Genomic DNA, 24,794 nt, shown 5'->3' on the forward strand with positions numbered 1-24,794 from the left:
AACGCAAGTCAAACGTTTTACCGCGTGTATCTGCTAGATACTGCCTCACACACGTTGGAGAGGCTCACTCCTTCCTCTGCCTCGTTCTCTGCACACTAGTTGCACGTGGCATCGATATAGCACAGCTTTTCTAGCGTCAGCGAAGTCAATATTACATGAATCGAGTCGACATGTTTGCTAGTTACGACGATGGAAGCAGAAGAAATGTGTGTGGTACTTTACTGCATCTGCTGTTCGCCTTTCGGCGTCCCTGTGTTCTTTCAGACGAAGATGACTGTGAAATTGGCAACGGGGCAGACGTGCAAAAGAGGGGCGCTGTACGTCAGCCGAAATAGCTCAGTTGGGAGAGCGTTAGACTGAAGATCTAAAGGTCCCTGGTTCGATCCCGGGTTTCGGCACGGCTTCGTTTTGAAGCCGACGCCAATGGAATTGCTCTGACTTTGTGATAATGTAACTAGAGCCGAGAACGGACATGACTCTCTTCTGTAACTGTTCTGGTTGTCTAGTGCTTGCCATAAGAGGAACACAGTAGGCAACTCTCTGAGAAGTAAGAAAATAAAAAAACGTCCTACCGACTGCGTTCCCTGTTTTGTGCCAGGAGGTGAAGAACGTCTCCAGCGGAACCGTGAAATGAGCGAAAACGTGGGAAACATTGCATTCGAAGTGCTTGTGAATTTTCCAATTGCCCGATGAGTGTCGACAAAACACGTAAATCCTCTACTCCAACGTATGAGACGTAACGACTGCTGCAGTTTGTTTTTGCATCGTGTGTCAACATTGTTCGATGGTCTGTTACGAGCTTTGCGCGATAAGTTTGCAGACAGCATTCAGGCGACGTTTAACTACTAACAGCTCCATGCAGCGATTGCACAACAGTAAAGGACATGAGTCAATGTGTCGTTGTGCATCGTGAGATGTTTCGTAAGGCGTTGTGAGCCCGGATAGCTCAGTCGGTAGAGCATTAGGCTTTTAACCTAAGGGTCCAGGGTTCAAGTCCCTGTTCGGGCGGAAATTTTAATAATTTGGTAGCGTTTCCTCTGGTAGTGGTGGAAACACTACGGAAAAGAATGCAGCAACGCCGTTTTCTGACACCACAGTGCTTTAAACGGTTCAATTTGCACGTGTCGGGAGAACGCTGCGTTCGGGGCAGCCGTGGCCGAGTGGTTAAGGCGTCTGACTCGAAAGTAGTTTCGAATCCCGCCGGCTGCGTGCGATTCTGCGTAAAGAGCAGCAAATACTTTCACACGTATGAATGAGCGTGCAAACCAATGACGCCATTCTAAACAAGACGAAAATTTCCGTTTAAGAATGCTGAGTTTCACGACGGCCGCTGCTTCCTGTGCCTACCGGTCCACCTCGCACTGACGATGTGACTGCAGGAAGCCGTCGCAGGCCCACGAGTGCGCCCCCGTCATTTTCTCGCGCCTTCGCCGAGTTCGTGAGTACACACACGTGCTTGAAATTGTTGGACAGAGTGAAGGTTCATTCCTTTTTAGGAATTGCAATTCAATCAGTCGAGTGCGGCAAAAGCAATGGCGCCGCGTTTCTTTTCAATGATCTCGCAGCTACTTGCAAGTATGTCCATCCCTTAAGACGCCAGAAAACTAGCGTCAGCGGCGCGTCAGTGGGAAGTCGGTGAAGTCGCCATTGGAGCCATAAGCCAGCAATTACGACATGCGAATCACTCGCACACGACGCAGCTGTATGACAATGCTCGTGCGTGGGTGCGGATAGCTCAGTCGGTAGAGCGTTAGGTTTTCAACCAAAGGGTCCTGGGTTCTAGTCCCTGTCGGGGCGAAAATTAATACACTTTCGTAACGTCTAATGTGCTGGCAGTGGAATCACTACAGAAAAGAGTGAGCCCATGCTGCCTTCTGCCATGAGATTGCTTGCAAAGGTGGGAGTTTCAGTTGTCGAGAGACGCTTCTGAGACGTGCAGTCGTGGCCGAGTGGTTAAGGCGTCTGACTTGAAATCAGATTCCCTCTGGGAGCGTAGGTTCGAGTCCTGCCGACTGCGGAAATTTTCTCGCTCTCAGAAGATGGACGTTCAGCTGCATCCTAGCAGTTGCGTCACTACTAAACACGTGGGCCGCCAGCAAGGTGCAGTGTTCTTGGCTCCAGGGTGCAGCGCTACAGTCGTGCCCAGAAGCCACAGCTCATCTCCTCGTCTCACAACCGTCCACCAGGTGTCAGTGCAAGTGTCGCCTCTCTGGGCAGTGCAGATGTGATTATTTTAGCTTGCAGACGATGACGTGTAGCAATTAATGAGCAAACGCAAGTCAAACGTTTTACCGCGTGTATCTGCTAGATACTGCCTCACACACGTTGGAGAGGCTCACTCCTTCCTCTGCCTCGTTCTCTGCACACTAGTTGCACGTGGCATCGATATAGCACAGCTTTTCTAGCGTCAGCGAAGTCAATATTACATGAATCGAGTCGACATGTTTGCTAGTTACGACGATGGAAGCAGAAGAAATGTGTGTGGTACTTTACTGCATCTGCTGTTCGCCTTTCGGCGTCCCTGTGTTCTTTCAGACGAAGATGACTGTGAAATTGGCAACGGGGCAGACGTGCAAAAGAGGGGCGCTGTACGTCAGCCGAAATAGCTCAGTTGGGAGAGCGTTAGACTGAAGATCTAAAGGTCCCTGGTTCGATCCCGGGTTTCGGCACGGCTTCGTTTTGAAGCCGACGCCAATGGAATTGCTCTGACTTTGTGATAATGTAACTAGAGCCGAGAACGGACATGACTCTCTTCTGTAACTGTTCTGGTTGTCTAGTGCTTGCCATAAGAGGAACACAGTAGGCAACTCTCTGAGAAGTAAGAAAATAAAAAAACGTCCTACCGACTGCGTTCCCTGTTTTGTGCCAGGAGGTGAAGAACGTCTCCAGCGGAACCGTGAAATGAGCGAAAACGTGGGAAACATTGCATTCGAAGTGCTTGTGAATTTTCCAATTGCCCGATGAGTGTCGACAAAACACGTAAATCCTCTACTCCAACGTATGAGACGTAACGACTGCTGCAGTTTGTTTTTGCATCGTGTGTCAACATTGTTCGATGGTCTGTTACGAGCTTTGCGCGATAAGTTTGCAGACAGCATTCAGGCGACGTTTAACTACTAACAGCTCCATGCAGCGATTGCACAACAGTAAAGGACATGAGTCAATGTGTCGTTGTGCATCGTGAGATGTTTCATAAGGCGTTGTGAGCCCGGATAGCTCAGTCGGTAGAGCATTAGGCTTTTAACCTAAGGGTCCAGGGTTCAAGTCCCTGTTCGGGCGGAAATTTTAATAATTTGGTAGCGTTTCCTCTGGTAGTGGTGGAAACACTACGGAAAAGAATGCAGCAACGCCGTTTTCTGACACCACAGTGCTTTAAACGGTTCAATTTGCACGTGTCGGGAGAACGCTGCGTTCGGGGCAGCCGTGGCCGAGTGGTTAAGGCGTCTGACTCGAAAGTAGTTTCGAATCCCGCCGGCTGCGTGCGATTCTGCGTAAAGAGCAGCAAATACTTTCACACGTATGAATGAGCGTGCAAACCAATGACGCCATTCTAAACAAGACGAAAATTTCCGTTTAAGAATGCTGAGTTTCACGACGGCCGCTGCTTCCTGTGCCTACCGGTCCACCTCGCACTGACGATGTGACTGCAGGAAGCCGTCGCAGGCCCACGAGTGCGCCCCCGTCATTTTCTCGCGCCTTCGCCGAGTTCGTGAGTACACACACGTGCTTGAAATTGTTGGACAGAGTGAAGGTTCATTCCTTTTTAGGAATTGCAATTCAATCAGTCGAGTGCGGCAAAAGCAATGGCGCCGCGTTTCTTTTCAATGATCTCGCAGCTACTTGCAAGTATGTCCATCCCTTAAGACGCCAGAAAACTAGCGTCAGCGGCGCGTCAGTGGGAAGTCGGTGAAGTCGCCATTGGAGCCATAAGCCAGCAATTACGACATGCGAATCACTCGCACACGACGCAGCTGTATGACAATGCTCGTGCGTGGGTGCGGATAGCTCAGTCGGTAGAGCGTTAGGTTTTCAACCAAAGGGTCCTGGGTTCTAGTCCCTGTCGGGGCGAAAATTAATACACTTTCGTAACGTCTAATGTGCTGGCAGTGGAATCACTACAGAAAAGAGTGAGCCCATGCTGCCTTCTGCCATGAGATTGCTTGCAAAGGTGGGAGTTTCAGTTGTCGAGAGACGCTTCTGAGACGTGCAGTCGTGGCCGAGTGGTTAAGGCGTCTGACTTGAAATCAGATTCCCTCTGGGAGCGTAGGTTCGAGTCCTGCCGACTGCGGAAATTTTCTCGCTCTCAGAAGATGGACGTTCAGCTGCATCCTAGCAGTTGCGTCACTACTAAACACGTGGGCCGCCAGCAAGGTGCAGTGTTCTTGGCTCCAGGGTGCAGCGCTGCAGTCGTGCCCAGAAGCCACAGCTCATCTCCTCGTCTCACAACCGTCCACCAGGTGTCAGTTCAAGTGTCGCCTCTCTGGGCAGTGCAGATGTGATTATTTTAGCTTGCAGACGATGACGTGTAGCAATTAATGAGCAAACGCAAGTCAAACGTTTTACCGCGTGTATCTGCTAGATACTGCCTCACACACGTTGGAGAGGCTCACTCCTTCCTCTGCCTCGTTCTCTGCACACTAGTTGCACGTGGCATCGATATAGCACAGCTTTTCTAGCGTCAGCGAAGTCAATATTACATGAATCGAGTCGACATGTTTGCTAGTTACGACGATGGAAGCAGAAGAAATGTGTGTGGTACTTTACTGCATCTGCTGTTCGCCTTTCGGCGTCCCTGTGTTCTTTCAGACGAAGATGACTGTGAAATTGGCAACGGGGCAGACGTGCAAAAGAGGGGCGCTGTACGTCAGCCGAAATAGCTCAGTTGGGAGAGCGTTAGACTGAAGATCTAAAGGTCCCTGGTTCGATCCCGGGTTTCGGCACGGCTTCGTTTTGAAGCCGACGCCAATGGAATTGCTCTGACTTTGTGATAATGTAACTAGAGCCGAGAACGGACATGACTCTCTTCTGTAACTGTTCTGGTTGTCTAGTGCTTGCCATAAGAGGAACACAGTAGGCAACTCTCTGAGAAGTATGAAAATAAAAAAACGTCCTACCGACTGCGTTCCCTGTTTTGTGCCAGGAGGTGAAGAACGTCTCCAGCGGAACCGTGAAATGAGCGAAAACGTGGGAAACATTGCATTCGAAGTGCTTGTGAATTTTCCAATTGCCCGATGAGTGTCGACAAAACACGTAAATCCTCTACTCCAACGTATGAGACGTAACGACTGCTGCAGTTTGTTTTTGCATCGTGTGTCAACATTGTTCGATGGTCTGTTACGAGCTTTGCGCGATAAGTTTGCAGACAGCATTCAGGCGACGTTTAACTACTAACAGCTCCATGCAGCGATTGCACAACAGTAAAGGACATGAGTCAATGTGTCGTTGTGCATCGTGAGATGTTTCATAAGGCGTTGTGAGCCCGGATAGCTCAGTCGGTAGAGCATTAGGCTTTTAACCTAAGGGTCCAGGGTTCAAGTCCCTGTTCGGGCGGAAATTTTAATAATTTGGTAGCGTTTCCTCTGGTAGTGGTGGAAACACTACGGAAAAGAATGCAGCAACGCCGTTTTCTGACACCACAGTGCTTTAAACGGTTCAATTTGCACGTATCGGGAGAACGCTGCATTCGGGGCAGCCGTGGCCGAGTGGTTAAGGCGTCTGACTCGAAAGTAGTTTCGAATCCCGCCGGCTGCGTGCGATTCTGCGTAAAGAGCAGCAAATACTTTCACACGCATGAATGAGCGTGCAAACCAATGACGCCATTCTAAACAAGACGAAAATTTCCGTTTAAGAATGCTGAGTTTCACGACGGCCGCTGCTTCCTGTGCCTACCGGTCCACCTCGCACTGACGATGTGACTGCAGGAAGCCGTCGCAGGCCCACGAGTGCGCCCCCGTCATTTTCTCGCGCCTTCGCCGAGTTCGTGAGTACACACACGTGCTTGAAATTGTTGGACAGAGTGAAGGTTCATTCCTTTTTAGGAATTGCAATTCAATCAGTCGAGTGCGGCAAAAGCAATGGCGCCGCGTTTCTTTTCAATGATCTCGCAGCTACTTGCAAGTATGTCCATCCCTTAAGACGCCAGAAAACTAGCGTCAGCGGCGCGTCAGTGGGAAGTCGGTGAAGTCGCCATTGGAGCCATAAGCCAGCAATTACGACATGCGAATCACTCGCACACGACGCAGCTGTATGACAATGCTCGTGCGTGGGTGCGGATAGCTCAGTCGGTAGAGCGTTAGGTTTTCAACCAAAGGGTCCTGGGTTCTAGTCCCTGTCGGGGCGAAAATTAATACACTTTCGTAACGTCTAATGTGCTGGCAGTGGAATCACTACAGAAAAGAGTGAGCCCATGCTGCCTTCTGCCATGAGATTGCTTGCAAAGGTGGGAGTTTCAGTTGTCGAGAGACGCTTCTGAGACGTGCAGTCGTGGCCGAGTGGTTAAGGCGTCTGACTTGAAATCAGATTCCCTCTGGGAGCGTAGGTTCGAGTCCTGCCGACTGCGGAAATTTTCTCGCTCTCAGAAGATGGACGTTCAGCTGCATCCTAGCAGTTGCGTCACTACTAAACACGTGGGCCGCCAGCAAGGTGCAGTGTTCTTGGCTCCAGGGTGCAGCGCTACAGTCGTGCCCAGAAGCCACAGCTCATCTCCTCGTCTCACAACCGTCCACCAGGTGTCAGTGCAAGTGTCGCCTCTCTGGGCAGTGCAGATGTGATTATTTTAGCTTGCAGACGATGACGTGTAGCAATTAATGAGCAAACGCAAGTCAAACGTTTTACCGCGTGTATCTGCTAGATACTGCCTCACACACGTTGGAGAGGCTCACTCCTTCCTCTGCCTCGTTCTCTGCACACTAGTTGCACGTGGCATCGATATAGCACAGCTTTTCTAGCGTCAGCGAAGTCAATATTACATGAATCGAGTCGACATGTTTGCTAGTTACGACGATGGAAGCAGAAGAAATGTGTGTGGTACTTTACTGCATCTGCTGTTCGCCTTTCGGCGTCCCTGTGTTCTTTCAGACGAAGATGACTGTGAAATTGGCAACGGGGCAGACGTGCAAAAGAGGGGCGCTGTACGTCAGCCGAAATAGCTCAGTTGGGAGAGCGTTAGACTGAAGATCTAAAGGTCCCTGGTTCGATCCCGGGTTTCGGCACGGCTTCGTTTTGAAGCCGACGCCAATGGAATTGCTCTGACTTTGTGATAATGTAACTAGAGCCGAGAACGGACATGACTCTCTTCTGTAACTGTTCTGGTTGTCTAGTGCTTGCCATAAGAGGAACACAGTAGGCAACTCTCTGAGAAGTAAGAAAATAAAAAAACGTCCTACCGACTGCGTTCCCTGTTTTGTGCCAGGAGGTGAAGAACGTCTCCAGCGGAACCGTGAAATGAGCGAAAACGTGGGAAACATTGCATTCGAAGTGCTTGTGAATTTTCCAATTGCCCGATGAGTGTCGACAAAACACGTAAATCCTCTACTCCAACGTATGAGACGTAACGACTGCTGCAGTTTGTTTTTGCATCGTGTGTCAACATTGTTCGATGGTCTGTTACGAGCTTTGCGCGATAAGTTTGCAGACAGCATTCAGGCGACGTTTAACTACTAACAGCTCCATGCAGCGATTGCACAACAGTAAAGGACATGAGTCAATGTGTCGTTGTGCATCGTGAGATGTTTCATAAGGCGTTGTGAGCCCGGATAGCTCAGTCGGTAGAGCATTAGGCTTTTAACCTAAGGGTCCAGGGTTCAAGTCCCTGTTCGGGCGGAAATTTTAATAATTTGGTAGCGTTTCCTCTGGTAGTGGTGGAAACACTACGGAAAAGAATGCAGCAACGCCGTTTTCTGACACCACAGTGCTTTAAACGGTTCAATTTGCACGTGTCGGGAGAACGCTGCGTTCGGGGCAGCCGTGGCCGAGTGGTTAAGGCGTCTGACTCGAAAGTAGTTTCGAATCCCGCCGGCTGCGTGCGATTCTGCGTAAAGAGCAGCAAATACTTTCACACGCATGAATGAGCGTGCAAACCAATGACGCCATTCTAAACAAGACGAAAATTTCCGTTTAAGAATGCTGAGTTTCACGACGGCCGCTGCTTCCTGTGCCTACCGGTCCACCTCGCACTGACGATGTGACTGCAGGAAGCCGTCGCAGGCCCACGAGTGCGCCCCCGTCATTTTCTCGCGCCTTCGCCGAGTTCGTGAGTACACACACGTGCTTGAAATTGTTGGACAGAGTGAAGGTTCATTCCTTTTTAGGAATTGCAATTCAATCAGTCGAGTGCGGCAAAAGCAATGGCGCCGCGTTTCTTTTCAATGATCTCGCAGCTACTTGCAAGTATGTCCATCCCTTAAGACGCCAGAAAACTAGCGTCAGCGGCGCGTCAGTGGGAAGTCGGTGAAGTCGCCATTGGAGCCATAAGCCAGCAATTACGACATGCGAATCACTCGCACACGACGCAGCTGTATGACAATGCTCGTGCGTGGGTGCGGATAGCTCAGTCGGTAGAGCGTTAGGTTTTCAACCAAAGGGTCCTGGGTTCTAGTCCCTGTCGGGGCGAAAATTAATACACTTTCGTAACGTCTAATGTGCTGGCAGTGGAATCACTACAGAAAAGAGTGAGCCCATGCTGCCTTCTGCCATGAGATTGCTTGCAAAGGTGGGAGTTTCAGTTGTCGAGAGACGCTTCTGAGACGTGCAGTCGTGGCCGAGTGGTTAAGGCGTCTGACTTGAAATCAGATTCCCTCTGGGAGCGTAGGTTCGAGTCCTGCCGACTGCGGAAATTTTCTCGCTCTCAGAAGATGGACGTTCAGCTGCATCCTAGCAGTTGCGTCACTACTAAACACGTGGGCCGCCAGCAAGGTGCAGTGTTCTTGGCTCCAGGGTGCAGCGCTACAGTCGTGCCCAGAAGCCACAGCTCATCTCCTCGTCTCACAACCGTCCACCAGGTGTCAGTGCAAGTGTCGCCTCTCTGGGCAGTGCAGATGTGATTATTTTAGCTTGCAGACGATGACGTGTAGCAATTAATGAGCAAACGCAAGTCAAACGTTTTACCGCGTGTATCTGCTAGATACTGCCTCACACACGTTGGAGAGGCTCACTCCTTCCTCTGCCTCGTTCTCTGCACACTAGTTGCACGTGGCATCGATATAGCACAGCTTTTCTAGCGTCAGCGAAGTCAATATTACATGAATCGAGTCGACATGTTTGCTAGTTACGACGATGGAAGCAGAAGAAATGTGTGTGGTACTTTACTGCATCTGCTGTTCGCCTTTCGGCGTCCCTGTGTTCTTTCAGACGAAGATGACTGTGAAATTGGCAACGGGGCAGACGTGCAAAAGAGGGGCGCTGTACGTCAGCCGAAATAGCTCAGTTGGGAGAGCGTTAGACTGAAGATCTAAAGGTCCCTGGTTCGATCCCGGGTTTCGGCACGGCTTCGTTTTGAAGCCGACGCCAATGGAATTGCTCTGACTTTGTGATAATGTAACTAGAGCCGAGAACGGACATGACTCTCTTCTGTAACTGTTCTGGTTGTCTAGTGCTTGCCATAAGAGGAACACAGTAGGCAACTCTCTGAGAAGTATGAAAATAAAAAAACGTCCTACCGACTGCGTTCCCTGTTTTGTGCCAGGAGGTGAAGAACGTCTCCAGCGGAACCGTGAAATGAGCGAAAACGTGGGAAACATTGCATTCGAAGTGCTTGTGAATTTTCCAATTGCCCGATGAGTGTCGACAAAACACGTAAATCCTCTACTCCAACGTATGAGACGTAACGACTGCTGCAGTTTGTTTTTGCATCGTGTGTCAACATTGTTCGATGGTCTGTTACGAGCTTTGCGCGATAAGTTTGCAGACAGCATTCAGGCGACGTTTAACTACTAACAGCTCCATGCAGCGATTGCACAACAGTAAAGGACATGAGTCAATGTGTCGTTGTGCATCGTGAGATGTTTCATAAGGCGTTGTGAGCCCGGATAGCTCAGTCGGTAGAGCATTAGGCTTTTAACCTAAGGGTCCAGGGTTCAAGTCCCTGTTCGGGCGGAAATTTTAATAATTTGGTAGCGTTTCCTCTGGTAGTGGTGGAAACACTACGGAAAAGAATGCAGCAACGCCGTTTTCTGACACCACAGTGCTTTAAACGGTTCAATTTGCACGTATCGGGAGAACGCTGCGTTCGGGGCAGCCGTGGCCGAGTGGTTAAGGCGTCTGACTCGAAAGTAGTTTCGAATCCCGCCGGCTGCGTGCGATTCTGCGTAAAGAGCAGCAAATACTTTCACACGCATGAATGAGCGTGCAAACCAATGACGCCATTCTAAACAAGACGAAAATTTCCGTTTAAGAATGCTGAGTTTCACGACGGCCGCTGCTTCCTGTGCCTACCGGTCCACCTCGCACTGACGATGTGACTGCAGGAAGCCGTCGCAGGCCCACGAGTGCGCCCCCGTCATTTTCTCGCGCCTTCGCCGAGTTCGTGAGTACACACACGTGCTTGAAATTGTTGGACAGAGTGAAGGTTCATTCCTTTTTAGGAATTGCAATTCAATCAGTCGAGTGCGGCAAAAGCAATGGCGCCGCGTTTCTTTTCAATGATCTCGCAGCTACTTGCAAGTATGTCCATCCCTTAAGACGCCAGAAAACTAGCGTCAGCGGCGCGTCAGTGGGAAGTCGGTGAAGTCGCCATTGGAGCCATAAGCCAGCAATTACGACATGCGAATCACTCGCACACGACGCAGCTGTATGACAATGCTCGTGCGTGGGTGCGGATAGCTCAGTCGGTAGAGCGTTAGGTTTTCAACCAAAGGGTCCTGGGTTCTAGTCCCTGTCGGGGCGAAAATTAATACACTTTCGTAACGTCTAATGTGCTGGCAGTGGAATCACTACAGAAAAGAGTGAGCCCATGCTGCCTTCTGCCATGAGATTGCTTGCAAAGGTGGGAGTTTCAGTTGTCGAGAGACGCTTCTGAGACGTGCAGTCGTGGCCGAGTGGTTAAGGCGTCTGACTTGAAATCAGATTCCCTCTGGGAGCGTAGGTTCGAGTCCTGCCGACTGCGGAAATTTTCTCGCTCTCAGAAGATGGACGTTCAGCTGCATCCTAGCAGTTGCGTCACTACTAAACACGTGGGCCGCCAGCAAGGTGCAGTGTTCTTGGCTCCAGGGTGCAGCGCTACAGTCGTGCCCAGAAGCCACAGCTCATCTCCTCGTCTCACAACCGTCCACCAGGTGTCAGTGCAAGTGTCGCCTCTCTGGGCAGTGCAGATGTGATTATTTTAGCTTGCAGACGATGACGTGTAGCAATTAATGAGCAAACGCAAGTCAAACGTTTTACCGCGTGTATCTGCTAGATACTGCCTCACACACGTTGGAGAGGCTCACTCCTTCCTCTGCCTCGTTCTCTGCACACTAGTTGCACGTGGCATCGATATAGCACAGCTTTTCTAGCGTCAGCGAAGTCAATATTACATGAATCGAGTCGACATGTTTGCTAGTTACGACGATGGAAGCAGAAGAAATGTGTGTGGTACTTTACTGCATCTGCTGTTCGCCTTTCGGCGTCCCTGTGTTCTTTCAGACGAAGATGACTGTGAAATTGGCAACGGGGCAGACGTGCAAAAGAGGGGCGCTGTACGTCAGCCGAAATAGCTCAGTTGGGAGAGCGTTAGACTGAAGATCTAAAGGTCCCTGGTTCGATCCCGGGTTTCGGCACGGCTTCGTTTTGAAGCCGACGCCAATGGAATTGCTCTGACTTTGTGATAATGTAACTAGAGCCGAGAACGGACATGACTCTCTTCTGTAACTGTTCTGGTTGTCTAGTGCTTGCCATAAGAGGAACACAGTAGGCAACTCTCTGAGAAGTAAGAAAATAAAAAAACGTCCTACCGACTGCGTTCCCTGTTTTGTGCCAGGAGGTGAAGAACGTCTCCAGCGGAACCGTGAAATGAGCGAAAACGTGGGAAACATTGCATTCGAAGTGCTTGTGAATTTTCCAATTGCCCGATGAGTGTCGACAAAACACGTAAATCCTCTACTCCAACGTATGAGACGTAACGACTGCTGCAGTTTGTTTTTGCATCGTGTGTCAACATTGTTCGATGGTCTGTTACGAGCTTTGCGCGATAAGTTTGCAGACAGCATTCAGGCGACGTTTAACTACTAACAGCTCCATGCAGCGATTGCACAACAGTAAAGGACATGAGTCAATGTGTCGTTGTGCATCGTGAGATGTTTCATAAGGCGTTGTGAGCCCGGATAGCTCAGTCGGTAGAGCATTAGGCTTTTAACCTAAGGGTCCAGGGTTCAAGTCCCTGTTCGGGCGGAAATTTTAATAATTTGGTAGCGTTTCCTCTGGTAGTGGTGGAAACACTACGGAAAAGAATGCAGCAACGCCGTTTTCTGACACCACAGTGCTTTAAACGGTTCAATTTGCACGTGTCGGGAGAACGCTGCGTTCGGGGCAGCCGTGGCCGAGTGGTTAAGGCGTCTGACTCGAAAGTAGTTTCGAATCCCGCCGGCTGCGTGCGATTCTGCGTAAAGAGCAGCAAATACTTTCACACGCATGAATGAGCGTGCAAACCAATGACGCCATTCTAAACAAGACGAAAATTTCCGTTTAAGAATGCTGAGTTTCACGACGGCCGCTGCTTCCTGTGCCTACCGGTCCACCTCGCACTGACGATGTGACTGCAGGAAGCCGTCGCAGGCCCACGAGTGCGCCCCCGTCATTTTCTCGCGCCTTCGCCGAGTTCGTGAGTACACACACGTGCTTGAAATTGTTGGACAGAGTGAAGGTTCATTCCTTTTTAGGAATTGCAATTCAATCAGTCGAGTGCGGCAAAAGCAATGGCGCCGCGTTTCTTTTCAATGATCTCGCAGCTACTTGCAAGTATGTCCATCCCTTAAGACGCCAGAAAACTAGCGTCAGCGGCGCGTCAGTGGGAAGTCGGTGAAGTCGCCATTGGAGCCATAAGCCAGCAATTACGACATGCGAATCACTCGCACACGACGCAGCTGTATGACAATGCTCGTGCGTGGGTGCGGATAGCTCAGTCGGTAGAGCGTTAGGTTTTCAACCAAAGGGTCCTGGGTTCTAGTCCCTGTCGGGGCGAAAATTAATACACTTTCGTAACGTCTAATGTGCTGGCAGTGGAATCACTACAGAAAAGAGTGAGCCCATGCTGCCTTCTGCCATGAGATTGCTTGCAAAGGTGGGAGTTTCAGTTGTCGAGAGACGCTTCTGAGACGTGCAGTCGTGGCCGAGTGGTTAAGGCGTCTGACTTGAAATCAGATTCCCTCTGGGAGCGTAGGTTCGAGTCCTGCCGACTGCGGAAATTTTCTCGCTCTCAGAAGATGGACGTTCAGCTGCATCCTAGCAGTTGCGTCACTACTAAACACGTGGGCCGCCAGCAAGGTGCAGTGTTCTTGGCTCCAGGGTGCAGCGCTACAGTCGTGCCCAGAAGCCACAGCTCATCTCCTCGTCTCACAACCGTCCACCAGGTGTCAGTGCAAGTGTCGCCTCTCTGGGCAGTGCAGATGTGATTATTTTAGCTTGCAGACGATGACGTGTAGCAATTAATGAGCAAACGCAAGTCAAACGTTTTACCGCGTGTATCTGCTAGATACTGCCTCACACACGTTGGAGAGGCTCACTCCTTCCTCTGCCTCGTTCTCTGCACACTAGTTGCACGTGGCATCGATATAGCACAGCTTTTCTAGCGTCAGCGAAGTCAATATTACATGAATCGAGTCGACATGTTTGCTAGTTACGACGATGGAAGCAGAAGAAATGTGTGTGGTACTTTACTGCATCTGCTGTTCGCCTTTCGGCGTCCCTGTGTTCTTTCAGACGAAGATGACTGTGAAATTGGCAACGGGGCAGACGTGCAAAAGAGGGGCGCTGTACGTCAGCCGAAATAGCTCAGTTGGGAGAGCGTTAGACTGAAGATCTAAAGGTCCCTGGTTCGATCCCGGGTTTCGGCACGGCTTCGTTTTGAAGCCGACGCCAATGGAATTGCTCTGACTTTGTGATAATGTAACTAGAGCCGAGAACGGACATGACTCTCTTCTGTAACTGTTCTGGTTGTCTAGTGCTTGCCATAAGAGGAACACAGTAGGCAACTCTCTGAGAAGTAAGAAAATAAAAAAACGTCCTACCGACTGCGTTCCCTGTTTTGTGCCAGGAGGTGAAGAACGTCTCCAGCGGAACCGTGAAATGAGCGAAAACGTGGGAAACATTGCATTCGAAGTGCTTGTGAATTTTCCAATTGCCCGATGAGTGTCGACAAAACACGTAAATCCTCTACTCCAACGTATGAGACGTAACGACTGCTGCAGTTTGTTTTTGCATCGTGTGTCAACATTGTTCGATGGTCTGTTACGAGCTTTGCGCGATAAGTTTGCAGACAGCATTCAGGCGACGTTTAACTACTAACAGCTCCATGCAGCGATTGCACAACAGTAAAGGACATGAGTCAATGTGTCGTTGTGCATCGTGAGATGTTTCATAAGGCGTTGTGAGCCCGGATAGCTCAGTCGGTAGAGCATTAGGCTTTTAACCTAAGGGTCCAGGGTTCAAGTCCCTGTTCGGGCGGAAATTTTAATAATTTGGTAGCGTTTCCTCTGGTAGTGGTGGAAACACTACGGAAAAGAATGCAGCAACGCCGTTTTCTGACACCACAGTGCTTTAAACGGTTCAATTTGCACGTGTCGGGAGAACGCTGCGTTCGGGGCAGCCGTGGCCGAGTGGTTAAGGCGTCTGACTCGAAAGTAGTTTCGAATCCCGCCGGCTGCGTGCGATTCTGCGTAAAGAGCAGCAAATACTTTCACACGCATGAATGAGCGTGCAAACCAATGACGCCATTCTAAACAAGACGAAAATTTCCGTTTAAGAATGCTGAGTTTCACGACGGCCGCTGCTTCCTGTGCCTACCGGTCCACCTCGCACTGACGATGTGACTGCAGGAAGCCGTCGCAGGCCCACGAGTGCGCCCCCGTCATTTTCTCGCGCCTTCGCCGAGTTCGTGAGTACACACACGTGCTTGAAATTGTTGGACAGAGTGAAGGTTCATTCCTTTTTAGGAATTGCAATTCAATCAGTCGAGTGCGGCAAAAGCAATGGCGCCGCGTTTCTTTTCAATGATCTCGCAGCTACTTGCAAGTATGTCCATCCCTTAAGACGCCAGAAAACTAGCGTCAGCGGCGCGTCAGTGGGAAGTCGGTGAAGTCGCCATTGGAGCCATAAGCCAGCAATTACGACATGCGAATCACTCGCACACGACGCAGCTGTATGACAATGCTCGTGCGTGGGTGCGGATAGCTCAGTCGGTAGAGCGTTAGGTTTTCAACCAAAGGGTCCTGGGTTCTAGTCCCTGTCGGGGCGAAAATTAATACACTTTCGTAACGTCTAATGTGCTGGCAGTGGAATCACTACAGAAAAGAGTGAGCCCATGCTGCCTTCTGCCATGAGATTGCTTGCAAAGGTGGGAGTTTCAGTTGTCGAGAGACGCCTCTGAGACGTGCAGTCGTGGCCGAGTGGTTAAGGCGTCTGACTTGAAATCAGATTCCCTCTGGGAGCGTAGGTTCGAGTCCTGCCGACTGCGGAAATTTTCTCGCTCTCAGAAGATGGACGTTCAGCTGCATCCTAGCAGTTGCGTCACTACTAAACACGTGGGCCGCCAGCAAGGTGCAGTGTTCTTGGCTCCAGGGTGCAGCGCTACAGTCGTGCCCAGAAGCCACAGCTCATCTCCTCGTCTCACAACCGTCCACCAGGTGTCAGTGCAAGTGTCGCCTCTCTGGGCAGTGCAGATGTGATTATTTTAGCTTGCAGACGATGACGTGTAGCAATTAATGAGCAAACGCAAGTCAAACGTTTTACCGCGTGTATCTGCTAGATACTGCCTCACACACGTTGGAGAGGCTCACTCCTTCCTCTGCCTCGTTCTCTGCACACTAGTTGCACGTGGCATCGATATAGCACAGCTTTTCTAGCGTCAGCGAAGTCAATATTACATGAATCGAGTCGACATGTTTGCTAGTTACGACGATGGAAGCAGAAGAAATGTGTGTGGTACTTTACTGCATCTGCTGTTCGCCTTTCGGCGTCCCTGTGTTCTTTCAGACGAAGATGACTGTGAAATTGGCAACGGGGCAGACGTGCAAAAGAGGGGCGCTGTACGTCAGCCGAAATAGCTCAGTTGGGAGAGCGTTAGACTGAAGATCTAAAGGTCCCTGGTTCGATCCCGGGTTTCGGCACGGCTTCGTTTTGAAGCCGACGCCAATGGAATTGCTCTGACTTTGTGATAATGTAACTAGAGCCGAGAACGGACATGACTCTCTTCTGTAACTGTTCTGGTTGTCTAGTGCTTGCCATAAGAGGAACACAGTAGGCAACTCTCTGAGAAGTAAGAAAATAAAAAAACGTCCTACCGACTGCGTTCCCTGTTTTGTGCCAGGAGGTGAAGAACGTCTCCAGCGGAACCGTGAAATGAGCGAAAACGTGGGAAACATTGCATTCGAAGTGCTTGTGAATTTTCCAATTGCCCGATGAGTGTCGACAAAACACGTAAATCCTCTACTCCAACGTATGAGACGTAACGACTGCTGCAGTTTGTTTTTGCATCGTGTGTCAACATTGTTCGATGGTCTGTTACGAGCTTTGCGCGATAAGTTTGCAGACAGCATTCAGGCGACGTTTAACTACTAACAGCTCCATGCAGCGATTGCACAACAGTAAAGGACATGAGTCAATGTGTCGTTGTGCATCGTGAGATGTTTCATAAGGCGTTGTGAGCCCGGATAGCTCAGTCGGTAGAGCATTAGGCTTTTAACCTAAGGGTCCAGGGTTCAAGTCCCTGTTCGGGCGGAAATTTTAATAATTTGGTAGCGTTTCCTCTGGTAGTGGTGGAAACACTACGGAAAAGAATGCAGCAACGCCGTTTTCTGACACCACAGTGCTTTAAACGGTTCAATTTGCACGTGTCGGGAGAACGCTGCGTTCGGGGCAGCCGTGGCCGAGTGGTTAAGGCGTCTGACTCGAAAGTAGTTTCGAATCCCGCCGGCTGCGTGCGATTCTGCGTAAAGAGCAGCAAATACTTTCACACGCATGAATGAGAGTGCAAACCAATGACGCCATTCTAAACAAGACGAAAATTTCCGTTTAAGAATGCTGAGTTTCACGACGGCCGCTGCTTCCTGTGCCTACCGGTCCACCTCGCACTGACGATGTGACTGCAGGAAGCCGTCGCAGGCCCACGAGTGCGCCCCCGTCATTTTCTCGCGCCTTCGCCGAGTTCGTGAGTACACACACGTGCTTGAAATTGTTGGACAGAGTGAAGGTTCATTCCTTTTTAGGAATTGCAATTCAATCAGTCGAGTGCGGCAAAAGCAATGGCGCCGCGTTTCTTTTCAATGATCTCGCAGCTACTTGCAAGTATGTCCATCCCTTAAGACGCCAGAAAACTAGCGTCAGCGGCGCGTCAGTGGGAAGTCGGTGAAGTCGCCATTGGAGCCATAAGCCAGCAATTACGACATGCGAATCACTCGCACACGACGCAGCTGTATGACAATGCTCGTGCGTGGGTGCGGATAGCTCAGTCGGTAGAGCGTTAGGTTTTCAACCAAAGGGTCCTGGGTTCTAGTCCCTGTCGGGGCGAAAATTAATACACTTTCGTAACGTCTAATGTGCTGGCAGTGGAATCACTACAGAAAAGAGTGAGCCCATGCTGCCTTCTGCCATGAGATTGCTTGCAAAGGTGGGAGTTTCAGTTGTCGAGAGACGCTTCTGAGACGTGCAGTCGTGGCCGAGTGGTTAAGGCGTCTGACTTGAAATCAGATTCCCTCTGGGAGCGTAGGTTCGAGTCCTGCCGACTGCGGAAATTTTCTCGCTCTCAGAAGATGGACGTTCAGCTGCATCCTAGCAGTTGCGTCACTACTAAACACGTGGGCCGCCAGCAAGGTGCAGTGTTCTTGGCTCCAGGGTGCAGCGCTACAGTCGTGCCCAGAAGCCACAGCTCATCTCCTCGTCTCACAACCGTCCACCAGGTGTCAGTGCAAGTGTCGCCTCTCTGGGCAGTGCAGATGTGATTATTTTAGCTTGCAGACGATGACGTGTAGCAATTAATGAGCAAACGCAAGTCAAACGTTTTACCGCGTGTATCTGCTAGATACTGCCTCACACACGTTGGAGAGGCTCACTCCTTCCTCTGCCTCGTTCTCTGCACACTAGTTGCACGTGGCATCGATATAGCACAGCTTTTCTAGCGTCAGCGAAGTCAATATTACATGAATCGAGTCGACATGTTTGCTAGTTACGACGATGGAAGCAGAAGAAATGTGTGTGGTACTTTACTGCATCTGCTGTTCGCCTTTCGGCGTCCCTGTGTTCTTTCAGACGAAGATGACTGTGAAATTGGCAACGGGGCAGACGTGCAAAAGAGGGGCGCTGTACGTCAGCCGAAATAGCTCAGTTGGGAGAGCGTTAGACTGAAGATCTAAAGGTCCCTGGTTCGATCCCGGGTTTCGGCACGGCTTCGTTTTGAAGCCGACGCCAATGGAATTGCTCTGACTTTGTGATAATGTAACTAGAGCCGAGAACGGACATGACTCTCTTCTGTAACTGTTCTGGTTGTCTAGTGCTTGCCATAAGAGGAACACAGTAGGCAACTCTCTGAGAAGTAAGAAAATAAAAAAACGTCCTACCGACTGCGTTCCCTGTTTTGTGCCAGGAGGTGAAGAACGTCTCCAGCGGAACCGTGAAATGAGCGAAAACGTGGGAAACATTGCATTCGAAGTGCTTGTGAATTTTCCAATTGCCCGATGAGTGTCGACAAAACACGTAAATCCTCTACTCCAACGTATGAGACGTAACGACTGCTGCAGTTTGTTTTTGCATCGTGTGTCAACATTGTTCGATGGTCTGTTACGAGCTTTGCGCGATAAGTTTGCAGACAGCATTCAGGCGACGTTTAACTACTAACAGCTCCATGCAGCGATTGCACAACAGTAAAGGACATGAGTCAATGTGTCGTTGTGCATCGTGAGATGTTTCATAAGGCGTTGTGAGCCCGGATAGCTCAGTCGGTAGAGCATTAGGCTTTTAACCTAAGGGTCCAGGGTTCAAGTCCCTGTTCGGGCGGAAATTTTAATAATTTGGTAGCGTTTCCTCTGGTAGTGGTGGAAACACTACGGAAAAGAATGCAGCAACGCCGTTTTCTGACACCACAGTGCTTTAAACGGTTCAATTTGCACGTGTCGGGAGAACGCTGCGTTCGGGGCAGCCGTGGCCGAGTGGTTAAGGCGTCTGACTCGAAAGTAGTTTCGAATCCCGCCGGCTGCGTGCGATTCTGCGTAAAGAGCAGCAAATACTTTCACACGCATGAATGAGCGTGCAAACCAATGACGCCATTCTAAACAAGACGAAAATTTCCGTTTAAGAATGCTGAGTTTCACGACGGCCGCTGCTTCCTGTGCCTACCGGTCCACCTCGCACTGACGATGTGACTGCAGGAAGCCGTCGCAGGCCCACGAGTGCGCCCCCGTCATTTTCTCGCGCCTTCGCCGAGTTCGTGAGTACACACACGTGCTTGAAATTGTTGGACAGAGTGAAGGTTCATTCCTTTTTAGGAATTGCAATTCAATCAGTCGAGTGCGGCAAAAGCAATGGCGCCGCGTTTCTTTTCAATGATCTCGCAGCTACTTGCAAGTATGTCCATCCCTTAAGACGCCAGAAAACTAGCGTCAGCGGCGCGTCAGTGGGAAGTCGGTGAAGTCGCCATTGGAGCCATAAGCCAGCAATTACGACATGCGAATCACTCGCACACGACGCAGCTGTATGACAATGCTCGTGCGTGGGTGCGGATAGCTCAGTCGGTAGAGCGTTAGGTTTTCAACCAAAGGGTCCTGGGTTCTAGTCCCTGTCGGGGCGAAAATTAATACACTTTCGTAACGTCTAATGTGCTGGCAGTGGAATCACTACAGAAAAGAGTGAGCCCATGCTGCCTTCTGCCATGAGATTGCTTGCAAAGGTGGGAGTTTCAGTTGTCGAGAGACGCTTCTGAGACGTGCAGTCGTGGCCGAGTGGTTAAGGCGTCTGACTTGAAATCAGATTCCCTCTGGGAGCGTAGGTTCGAGTCCTGCCGACTGCGGAAATTTTCTCGCTCTCAGAAGATGGACGTTCAGCTGCATCCTAGCAGTTGCGTCACTACTAAACACGTGGGCCGCCAGCAAGGTGCAGTGTTCTTGGCTCCAGGGTGCAGCGCTACAGTCGTGCCCAGAAGCCACAGCTCATCTCCTCGTCTCACAACCGTCCACCAGGTGTCAGTGCAAGTGTCGCCTCTCTGGGCAGTGCAGATGTGATTATTTTAGCTTGCAGACGATGACGTGTAGCAATTAATGAGCAAACGCAAGTCAAACGTTTTACCGCGTGTATCTGCTAGATACTGCCTCACACACGTTGGAGAGGCTCACTCCTTCCTCTGCCTCGTTCTCTGCACACTAGTTGCACGTGGCATCGATATAGCACAGCTTTTCTAGCGTCAGCGAAGTCAATATTACATGAATCGAGTCGACATGTTTGCTAGTTACGACGATGGAAGCAGAAGAAATGTGTGTGGTACTTTACTGCATCTGCTGTTCGCCTTTCGGCGTCCCTGTGTTCTTTCAGACGAAGATGACTGTGAAATTGGCAACGGGGCAGACGTGCAAAAGAGGGGCGCTGTACGTCAGCCGAAATAGCTCAGTTGGGAGAGCGTTAGACTGAAGATCTAAAGGTCCCTGGTTCGATCCCGGGTTTCGGCACGGCTTCGTTTTGAAGCCGACGCCAATGGAATTGCTCTGACTTTGTGATAATGTAACTAGAGCCGAGAACGGACATGACTCTCTTCTGTAACTGTTCTGGTTGTCTAGTGCTTGCCATAAGAGGAACACAGTAGGCAACTCTCTGAGAAGTAAGAAAATAAAAAAACGTCCTACCGACTGCGTTCCCTGTTTTGTGCCAGGAGGTGAAGAACGTCTCCAGCGGAACCGTGAAATGAGCGAAAACGTGGGAAACATTGCATTCGAAGTGCTTGTGAATTTTCCAATTGCCCGATGAGTGTCGACAAAACACGTAAATCCTCTACTCCAACGTATGAGACGTAACGACTGCTGCAGTTTGTTTTTGCATCGTGTGTCAACATTGTTCGATGGTCTGTTACGAGCTTTGCGCGATAAGTTTGCAGACAGCATTCAGGCGACGTTTAACTACTAACAGCTCCATGCAGCGATTGCACAACAGTAAAGGACATGAGTCAATGTGTCGTTGTGCATCGTGAGATGTTTCATAAGGCGTTGTGAGCCCGGATAGCTCAGTCGGTAGAGCATTAGGCTTTTAACCTAAGGGTCCAGGGTTCAAGTCCCTGTTCGGGCGGAAATTTTAATAATTTGGTAGCGTTTCCTCTGGTAGTGGTGGAAACACTACGGAAAAGAATGCAGCAACGCCGTTTTCTGACACCACAGTGCTTTAAACGGTTCAATTTGCACGTGTCGGGAGAACGCTGCGTTCGGGGCAGCCGTGGCCGAGTGGTTAAGGCGTCTGACTCGAAAGTAGTTTCGAATCCCGCCGGCTGCGTGCGATTCTGCGTAAAGAGCAGCAAATACTTTCACACGCATGAATGAGCGTGCAAACCAATGACGCCATTCTAAACAAGACGAAAATTTCCGTTTAAGAATGCTGAGTTTCACGACGGCCGCTGCTTCCTGTGCCTACCGGTCCACCTCGCACTGACGATGTGACTGCAGGAAGCCGTCGCAGGCCCACGAGTGCGCCCCCGTCATTTTCTCGCGCCTTCGCCGAGTTCGTGAGTACACACACGTGCTTGAAATTGTTGGACAGAGTGAAGGTTCATTCCTTTTTAGGAATTGCAATTCAATCAGTCGAGTGCGGCAAAAGCAATGGCGCCGCGTTTCTTTTCAATGATCTCGCAGCTACTTGCAAGTATGTCCATCCCTTAAGACGCCAGAAAACTAGCGTCAGCGGCGCGTCAGTGGGAAGTCGGTGAAGTCGCCATTGGAGCCATAAGCCAGCAATTACGACATGCGAATCACTCGCACACGACGCAGCTGTATGACAATGCTCGTGCGTGGGTGCGGATAGCTCAGTCGGTAGAGCGTTAGGTTTTCAACCAAAGGGTCCTGGGTTCTAGTCCCTGTCGGGGCGAAAATTAATACACTTTCGTAACGTCTAATGTGCTGGCAGTGGAATCACTACAGAAAAGAGTGAGCCCATGCTGCCTTCTGCCATGAGATTGCTTGCAAAGGTGGGAGTTTCAGTTGTCGAGAGACGCCTCTGAGACGTGCAGTCGTGGCCGAGTGGTTAAGGCGTCTGACTTGAAATCAGATTCCCTCTGGGAGCGTAGGTTCGAGTCCTGCCGACTGCGGAAATTTTCTCGCTCTCAGAAGATGGACGTTCAGCTGCATCCTAGCAGTTGCGTCACTACTAAACACGTGGGCCGCCAGCAAGGTGCAGTGTTCTTGGCTCCAGGGTGCAGCGCTACAGTCGTGCCCAGAAGCCACAGCTCATCTCCTCGTCTCACAACCGTCCACCAGGTGTCAGTGCAAGTGTCGCCTCTCTGGGCAGTGCAGATGTGATTATTTTAGCTTGCAGACGATGACGTGTAGCAATTAATGAGCAAACGCAAGTCAAACGTTTTACCGCGTGTATCTGCTAGATACTGCCTCACACACGTTGGAGAGGCTCACTCCTTCCTCTGCCTCGTTCTCTGCACACTAGTTGCACGTGGCATCGATATAGCACAGCTTTTCTAGCGTCAGCGAAGTCAATATTACATGAATCGAGTCGACATGTTTGCTAGTTACGACGATGGAAGCAGAAGAAATGTGTGTGGTACTTTACTGCATCTGCTGTTCGCCTTTCGGCGTCCCTGTGTTCTTTCAGACGAAGATGACTGTGAAATTGGCAACGGGGCAGACGTGCAAAAGAGGGGCGCTGTACGTCAGCCGAAATAGCTCAGTTGGGAGAGCGTTAGACTGAAGATCTAAAGGTCCCTGGTTCGATCCCGGGTTTCGGCACGGCTTCGTTTTGAAGCCGACGCCAATGGAATTGCTCTGACTTTGTGATAATGTAACTAGAGCCGAGAACGGACATGACTCTCTTCTGTAACTGTTCTGGTTGTCTAGTGCTTGCCATAAGAGGAACACAGTAGGCAACTCTCTGAGAAGTATGAAAATAAAAAAACGTCCTACCGACTGCGTTCCCTGTTTTGTGCCAGGAGGTGAAGAACGTCTCCAGCGGAACCGTGAAATGAGCGAAAACGTGGGAAACATTGCATTCGAAGTGCTTGTGAATTTTCCAATTGCCCGATGAGTGTCGACAAAACACGTAAATCCTCTACTCCAACGTATGAGACGTAACGACTGCTGCAGTTTGTTTTTGCATCGTGTGTCAACATTGTTCGATGGTCTGTTACGACCTTTGCGCGATAAGTTTGCAGACAGCATTCAGGCGACGTTTAACTACTAACAGCTCCATGCAGCGATTGCACAACAGTAAAGGACATGAGTCAATGTGTCGTTGTGCATCGTGAGATGTTTCATAAGGCGTTGTGAGCCCGGATAGCTCAGTCGGTAGAGCATTAGGCTTTTAACCTAAGGGTCCAGGGTTCAAGTCCCTGTTCGGGCGGAAATTTTAATAATTTGGTAGCGTTTCCTCTGGTAGTGGTGGAAACACTACGGAAAAGAATGCAGCAACGCCGTTTTCTGACACCACAGTGCTTTAAACGGTTCAATTTGCACGTGTCGGGAGAACGCTGCGTTCGGGGCAGCCGTGGCCGAGTGGTTAAGGCGTCTGACTCGAAAGTAGTTTCGAATCCCGCCGGCTGCGTGCGATTCTGCGTAAAGAGCAGCAAATACTTTCACACGCATGAATGAGCGTGCAAACCAATGACGCCATTCTAAACAAGACGAAAATTTCCGTTTAAGAATGCTGAGTTTCACGACGGCCGCTGCTTCCTGTGCCTACCGGTCCACCTCGCACTGACGATGTGACTGCAGGAAGCCGTCGCAGGCCCACGAGTGCGCCCCCGTCATTTTCTCGCGCCTTCGCCGAGTTCGTGAGTACACACACGTGCTTGAAATTGTTGGACAGAGTGAAGGTTCATTCCTTTTTAGGAATTGCAATTCAATCAGTCGAGTGCGGCAAAAGCAATGGCGCCGCGTTTCTTTTCAATGATCTCGCAGCTACTTGCAAGTATGTCCATCCCTTAAGACGCCAGAAAACTAGCGTCAGCGGCGCGTCAGTGGGAAGTCGGTGAAGTCGCCATTGGAGCCATAAGCCAGCAATTACGACATGCGAATCACTCGCACACGACGCAGCTGTATGACAATGCTCGTGCGTGGGTGCGGATAGCTCAGTCGGTAGAGCGTTAGGTTTTCAACCAAAGGGTCCTGGGTTCTAGTCCCTGTCGGGGCGAAAATTAATACACTTTCGTAACGTCTAATGTGCTGGCAGTGGAATCACTACAGAAAAGAGTGAGCCCATGCTGCCTTCTGCCATGAGATTGCTTGCAAAGGTGGGAGTTTCAGTTGTCGAGAGACGCCTCTGAGACGTGCAGTCGTGGCCGAGTGGTTAAGGCGTCTGACTTGAAATCAGATTCCCTCTGGGAGCGTAGGTTCGAGTCCTGCCGACTGCGGAAATTTTCTCGCTCTCAGAAGATGGACGTTCAGCTGCATCCTAGCAGTTGCGTCACTACTAAACAC

General features: G+C 50.3%; 33 non-coding genes across 33 annotated transcripts; all 33 read left to right on the forward strand.

The window, feature by feature from the left end:
* The first annotated feature begins 325 nt into the window (after nucleotides 1–325).
* Trnaf-gaa (transfer RNA phenylalanine (anticodon GAA)) lies at nucleotides 326–398 on the forward strand. The gene has a single exon. It is a non-coding gene; the product is annotated as a tRNA-Phe (tRNA).
* Nucleotides 399–935: 537 nt separating this feature from the next.
* Trnak-uuu (transfer RNA lysine (anticodon UUU)) lies at nucleotides 936–1,008 on the forward strand. Its single transcript has one exon. It is a non-coding gene; the product is annotated as a tRNA-Lys (tRNA).
* A 927-nt stretch (nucleotides 1,009–1,935) lies between these two features.
* On the forward strand, nucleotides 1,936–2,017 carry Trnas-uga (transfer RNA serine (anticodon UGA)). Its single transcript has one exon. It is a non-coding gene; the product is annotated as a tRNA-Ser (tRNA).
* Nucleotides 2,018–2,596: 579 nt separating this feature from the next.
* On the forward strand, nucleotides 2,597–2,669 carry Trnaf-gaa (transfer RNA phenylalanine (anticodon GAA)). The gene has a single exon. It is a non-coding gene; the product is annotated as a tRNA-Phe (tRNA).
* Nucleotides 2,670–3,206: 537 nt separating this feature from the next.
* Nucleotides 3,207–3,279, forward strand: Trnak-uuu (transfer RNA lysine (anticodon UUU)). The gene has a single exon. It is a non-coding gene; the product is annotated as a tRNA-Lys (tRNA).
* Nucleotides 3,280–4,206: 927 nt separating this feature from the next.
* On the forward strand, nucleotides 4,207–4,288 carry Trnas-uga (transfer RNA serine (anticodon UGA)). Its single transcript has one exon. It is a non-coding gene; the product is annotated as a tRNA-Ser (tRNA).
* Nucleotides 4,289–4,867: 579 nt separating this feature from the next.
* Nucleotides 4,868–4,940, forward strand: Trnaf-gaa (transfer RNA phenylalanine (anticodon GAA)). Its single transcript has one exon. It is a non-coding gene; the product is annotated as a tRNA-Phe (tRNA).
* Nucleotides 4,941–5,477: 537 nt separating this feature from the next.
* Nucleotides 5,478–5,550, forward strand: Trnak-uuu (transfer RNA lysine (anticodon UUU)). Its single transcript has one exon. It is a non-coding gene; the product is annotated as a tRNA-Lys (tRNA).
* A 927-nt stretch (nucleotides 5,551–6,477) lies between these two features.
* Nucleotides 6,478–6,559, forward strand: Trnas-uga (transfer RNA serine (anticodon UGA)). Its single transcript has one exon. It is a non-coding gene; the product is annotated as a tRNA-Ser (tRNA).
* Nucleotides 6,560–7,138: 579 nt separating this feature from the next.
* On the forward strand, nucleotides 7,139–7,211 carry Trnaf-gaa (transfer RNA phenylalanine (anticodon GAA)). Its single transcript has one exon. It is a non-coding gene; the product is annotated as a tRNA-Phe (tRNA).
* A 537-nt stretch (nucleotides 7,212–7,748) lies between these two features.
* On the forward strand, nucleotides 7,749–7,821 carry Trnak-uuu (transfer RNA lysine (anticodon UUU)). Its single transcript has one exon. It is a non-coding gene; the product is annotated as a tRNA-Lys (tRNA).
* Nucleotides 7,822–8,748: 927 nt separating this feature from the next.
* Nucleotides 8,749–8,830, forward strand: Trnas-uga (transfer RNA serine (anticodon UGA)). Its single transcript has one exon. It is a non-coding gene; the product is annotated as a tRNA-Ser (tRNA).
* A 579-nt stretch (nucleotides 8,831–9,409) lies between these two features.
* On the forward strand, nucleotides 9,410–9,482 carry Trnaf-gaa (transfer RNA phenylalanine (anticodon GAA)). Its single transcript has one exon. It is a non-coding gene; the product is annotated as a tRNA-Phe (tRNA).
* A 537-nt stretch (nucleotides 9,483–10,019) lies between these two features.
* Trnak-uuu (transfer RNA lysine (anticodon UUU)) lies at nucleotides 10,020–10,092 on the forward strand. The gene has a single exon. It is a non-coding gene; the product is annotated as a tRNA-Lys (tRNA).
* Nucleotides 10,093–11,019: 927 nt separating this feature from the next.
* Trnas-uga (transfer RNA serine (anticodon UGA)) lies at nucleotides 11,020–11,101 on the forward strand. The gene has a single exon. It is a non-coding gene; the product is annotated as a tRNA-Ser (tRNA).
* Nucleotides 11,102–11,680: 579 nt separating this feature from the next.
* Nucleotides 11,681–11,753, forward strand: Trnaf-gaa (transfer RNA phenylalanine (anticodon GAA)). Its single transcript has one exon. It is a non-coding gene; the product is annotated as a tRNA-Phe (tRNA).
* A 537-nt stretch (nucleotides 11,754–12,290) lies between these two features.
* Trnak-uuu (transfer RNA lysine (anticodon UUU)) lies at nucleotides 12,291–12,363 on the forward strand. Its single transcript has one exon. It is a non-coding gene; the product is annotated as a tRNA-Lys (tRNA).
* A 927-nt stretch (nucleotides 12,364–13,290) lies between these two features.
* On the forward strand, nucleotides 13,291–13,372 carry Trnas-uga (transfer RNA serine (anticodon UGA)). Its single transcript has one exon. It is a non-coding gene; the product is annotated as a tRNA-Ser (tRNA).
* A 579-nt stretch (nucleotides 13,373–13,951) lies between these two features.
* Trnaf-gaa (transfer RNA phenylalanine (anticodon GAA)) lies at nucleotides 13,952–14,024 on the forward strand. The gene has a single exon. It is a non-coding gene; the product is annotated as a tRNA-Phe (tRNA).
* Nucleotides 14,025–14,561: 537 nt separating this feature from the next.
* On the forward strand, nucleotides 14,562–14,634 carry Trnak-uuu (transfer RNA lysine (anticodon UUU)). Its single transcript has one exon. It is a non-coding gene; the product is annotated as a tRNA-Lys (tRNA).
* A 927-nt stretch (nucleotides 14,635–15,561) lies between these two features.
* On the forward strand, nucleotides 15,562–15,643 carry Trnas-uga (transfer RNA serine (anticodon UGA)). Its single transcript has one exon. It is a non-coding gene; the product is annotated as a tRNA-Ser (tRNA).
* A 579-nt stretch (nucleotides 15,644–16,222) lies between these two features.
* Trnaf-gaa (transfer RNA phenylalanine (anticodon GAA)) lies at nucleotides 16,223–16,295 on the forward strand. The gene has a single exon. It is a non-coding gene; the product is annotated as a tRNA-Phe (tRNA).
* A 537-nt stretch (nucleotides 16,296–16,832) lies between these two features.
* Trnak-uuu (transfer RNA lysine (anticodon UUU)) lies at nucleotides 16,833–16,905 on the forward strand. Its single transcript has one exon. It is a non-coding gene; the product is annotated as a tRNA-Lys (tRNA).
* A 927-nt stretch (nucleotides 16,906–17,832) lies between these two features.
* Nucleotides 17,833–17,914, forward strand: Trnas-uga (transfer RNA serine (anticodon UGA)). The gene has a single exon. It is a non-coding gene; the product is annotated as a tRNA-Ser (tRNA).
* Nucleotides 17,915–18,493: 579 nt separating this feature from the next.
* Nucleotides 18,494–18,566, forward strand: Trnaf-gaa (transfer RNA phenylalanine (anticodon GAA)). The gene has a single exon. It is a non-coding gene; the product is annotated as a tRNA-Phe (tRNA).
* A 537-nt stretch (nucleotides 18,567–19,103) lies between these two features.
* On the forward strand, nucleotides 19,104–19,176 carry Trnak-uuu (transfer RNA lysine (anticodon UUU)). Its single transcript has one exon. It is a non-coding gene; the product is annotated as a tRNA-Lys (tRNA).
* A 927-nt stretch (nucleotides 19,177–20,103) lies between these two features.
* Nucleotides 20,104–20,185, forward strand: Trnas-uga (transfer RNA serine (anticodon UGA)). Its single transcript has one exon. It is a non-coding gene; the product is annotated as a tRNA-Ser (tRNA).
* A 579-nt stretch (nucleotides 20,186–20,764) lies between these two features.
* Trnaf-gaa (transfer RNA phenylalanine (anticodon GAA)) lies at nucleotides 20,765–20,837 on the forward strand. Its single transcript has one exon. It is a non-coding gene; the product is annotated as a tRNA-Phe (tRNA).
* Nucleotides 20,838–21,374: 537 nt separating this feature from the next.
* Trnak-uuu (transfer RNA lysine (anticodon UUU)) lies at nucleotides 21,375–21,447 on the forward strand. The gene has a single exon. It is a non-coding gene; the product is annotated as a tRNA-Lys (tRNA).
* A 927-nt stretch (nucleotides 21,448–22,374) lies between these two features.
* Trnas-uga (transfer RNA serine (anticodon UGA)) lies at nucleotides 22,375–22,456 on the forward strand. Its single transcript has one exon. It is a non-coding gene; the product is annotated as a tRNA-Ser (tRNA).
* A 579-nt stretch (nucleotides 22,457–23,035) lies between these two features.
* On the forward strand, nucleotides 23,036–23,108 carry Trnaf-gaa (transfer RNA phenylalanine (anticodon GAA)). The gene has a single exon. It is a non-coding gene; the product is annotated as a tRNA-Phe (tRNA).
* A 537-nt stretch (nucleotides 23,109–23,645) lies between these two features.
* Trnak-uuu (transfer RNA lysine (anticodon UUU)) lies at nucleotides 23,646–23,718 on the forward strand. The gene has a single exon. It is a non-coding gene; the product is annotated as a tRNA-Lys (tRNA).
* A 927-nt stretch (nucleotides 23,719–24,645) lies between these two features.
* Trnas-uga (transfer RNA serine (anticodon UGA)) lies at nucleotides 24,646–24,727 on the forward strand. The gene has a single exon. It is a non-coding gene; the product is annotated as a tRNA-Ser (tRNA).
* The last annotated feature ends 67 nt before the right edge of the window (nucleotides 24,728–24,794 follow it).

The sequence above is a fragment of the Schistocerca gregaria genome, unplaced genomic scaffold (assembly GCF_023897955.1).
Source record: "Schistocerca gregaria isolate iqSchGreg1 unplaced genomic scaffold, iqSchGreg1.2 ptg000318l, whole genome shotgun sequence".
In the NCBI taxonomy this organism is placed as follows: domain Eukaryota; kingdom Metazoa; phylum Arthropoda; class Insecta; order Orthoptera; family Acrididae; genus Schistocerca; species Schistocerca gregaria.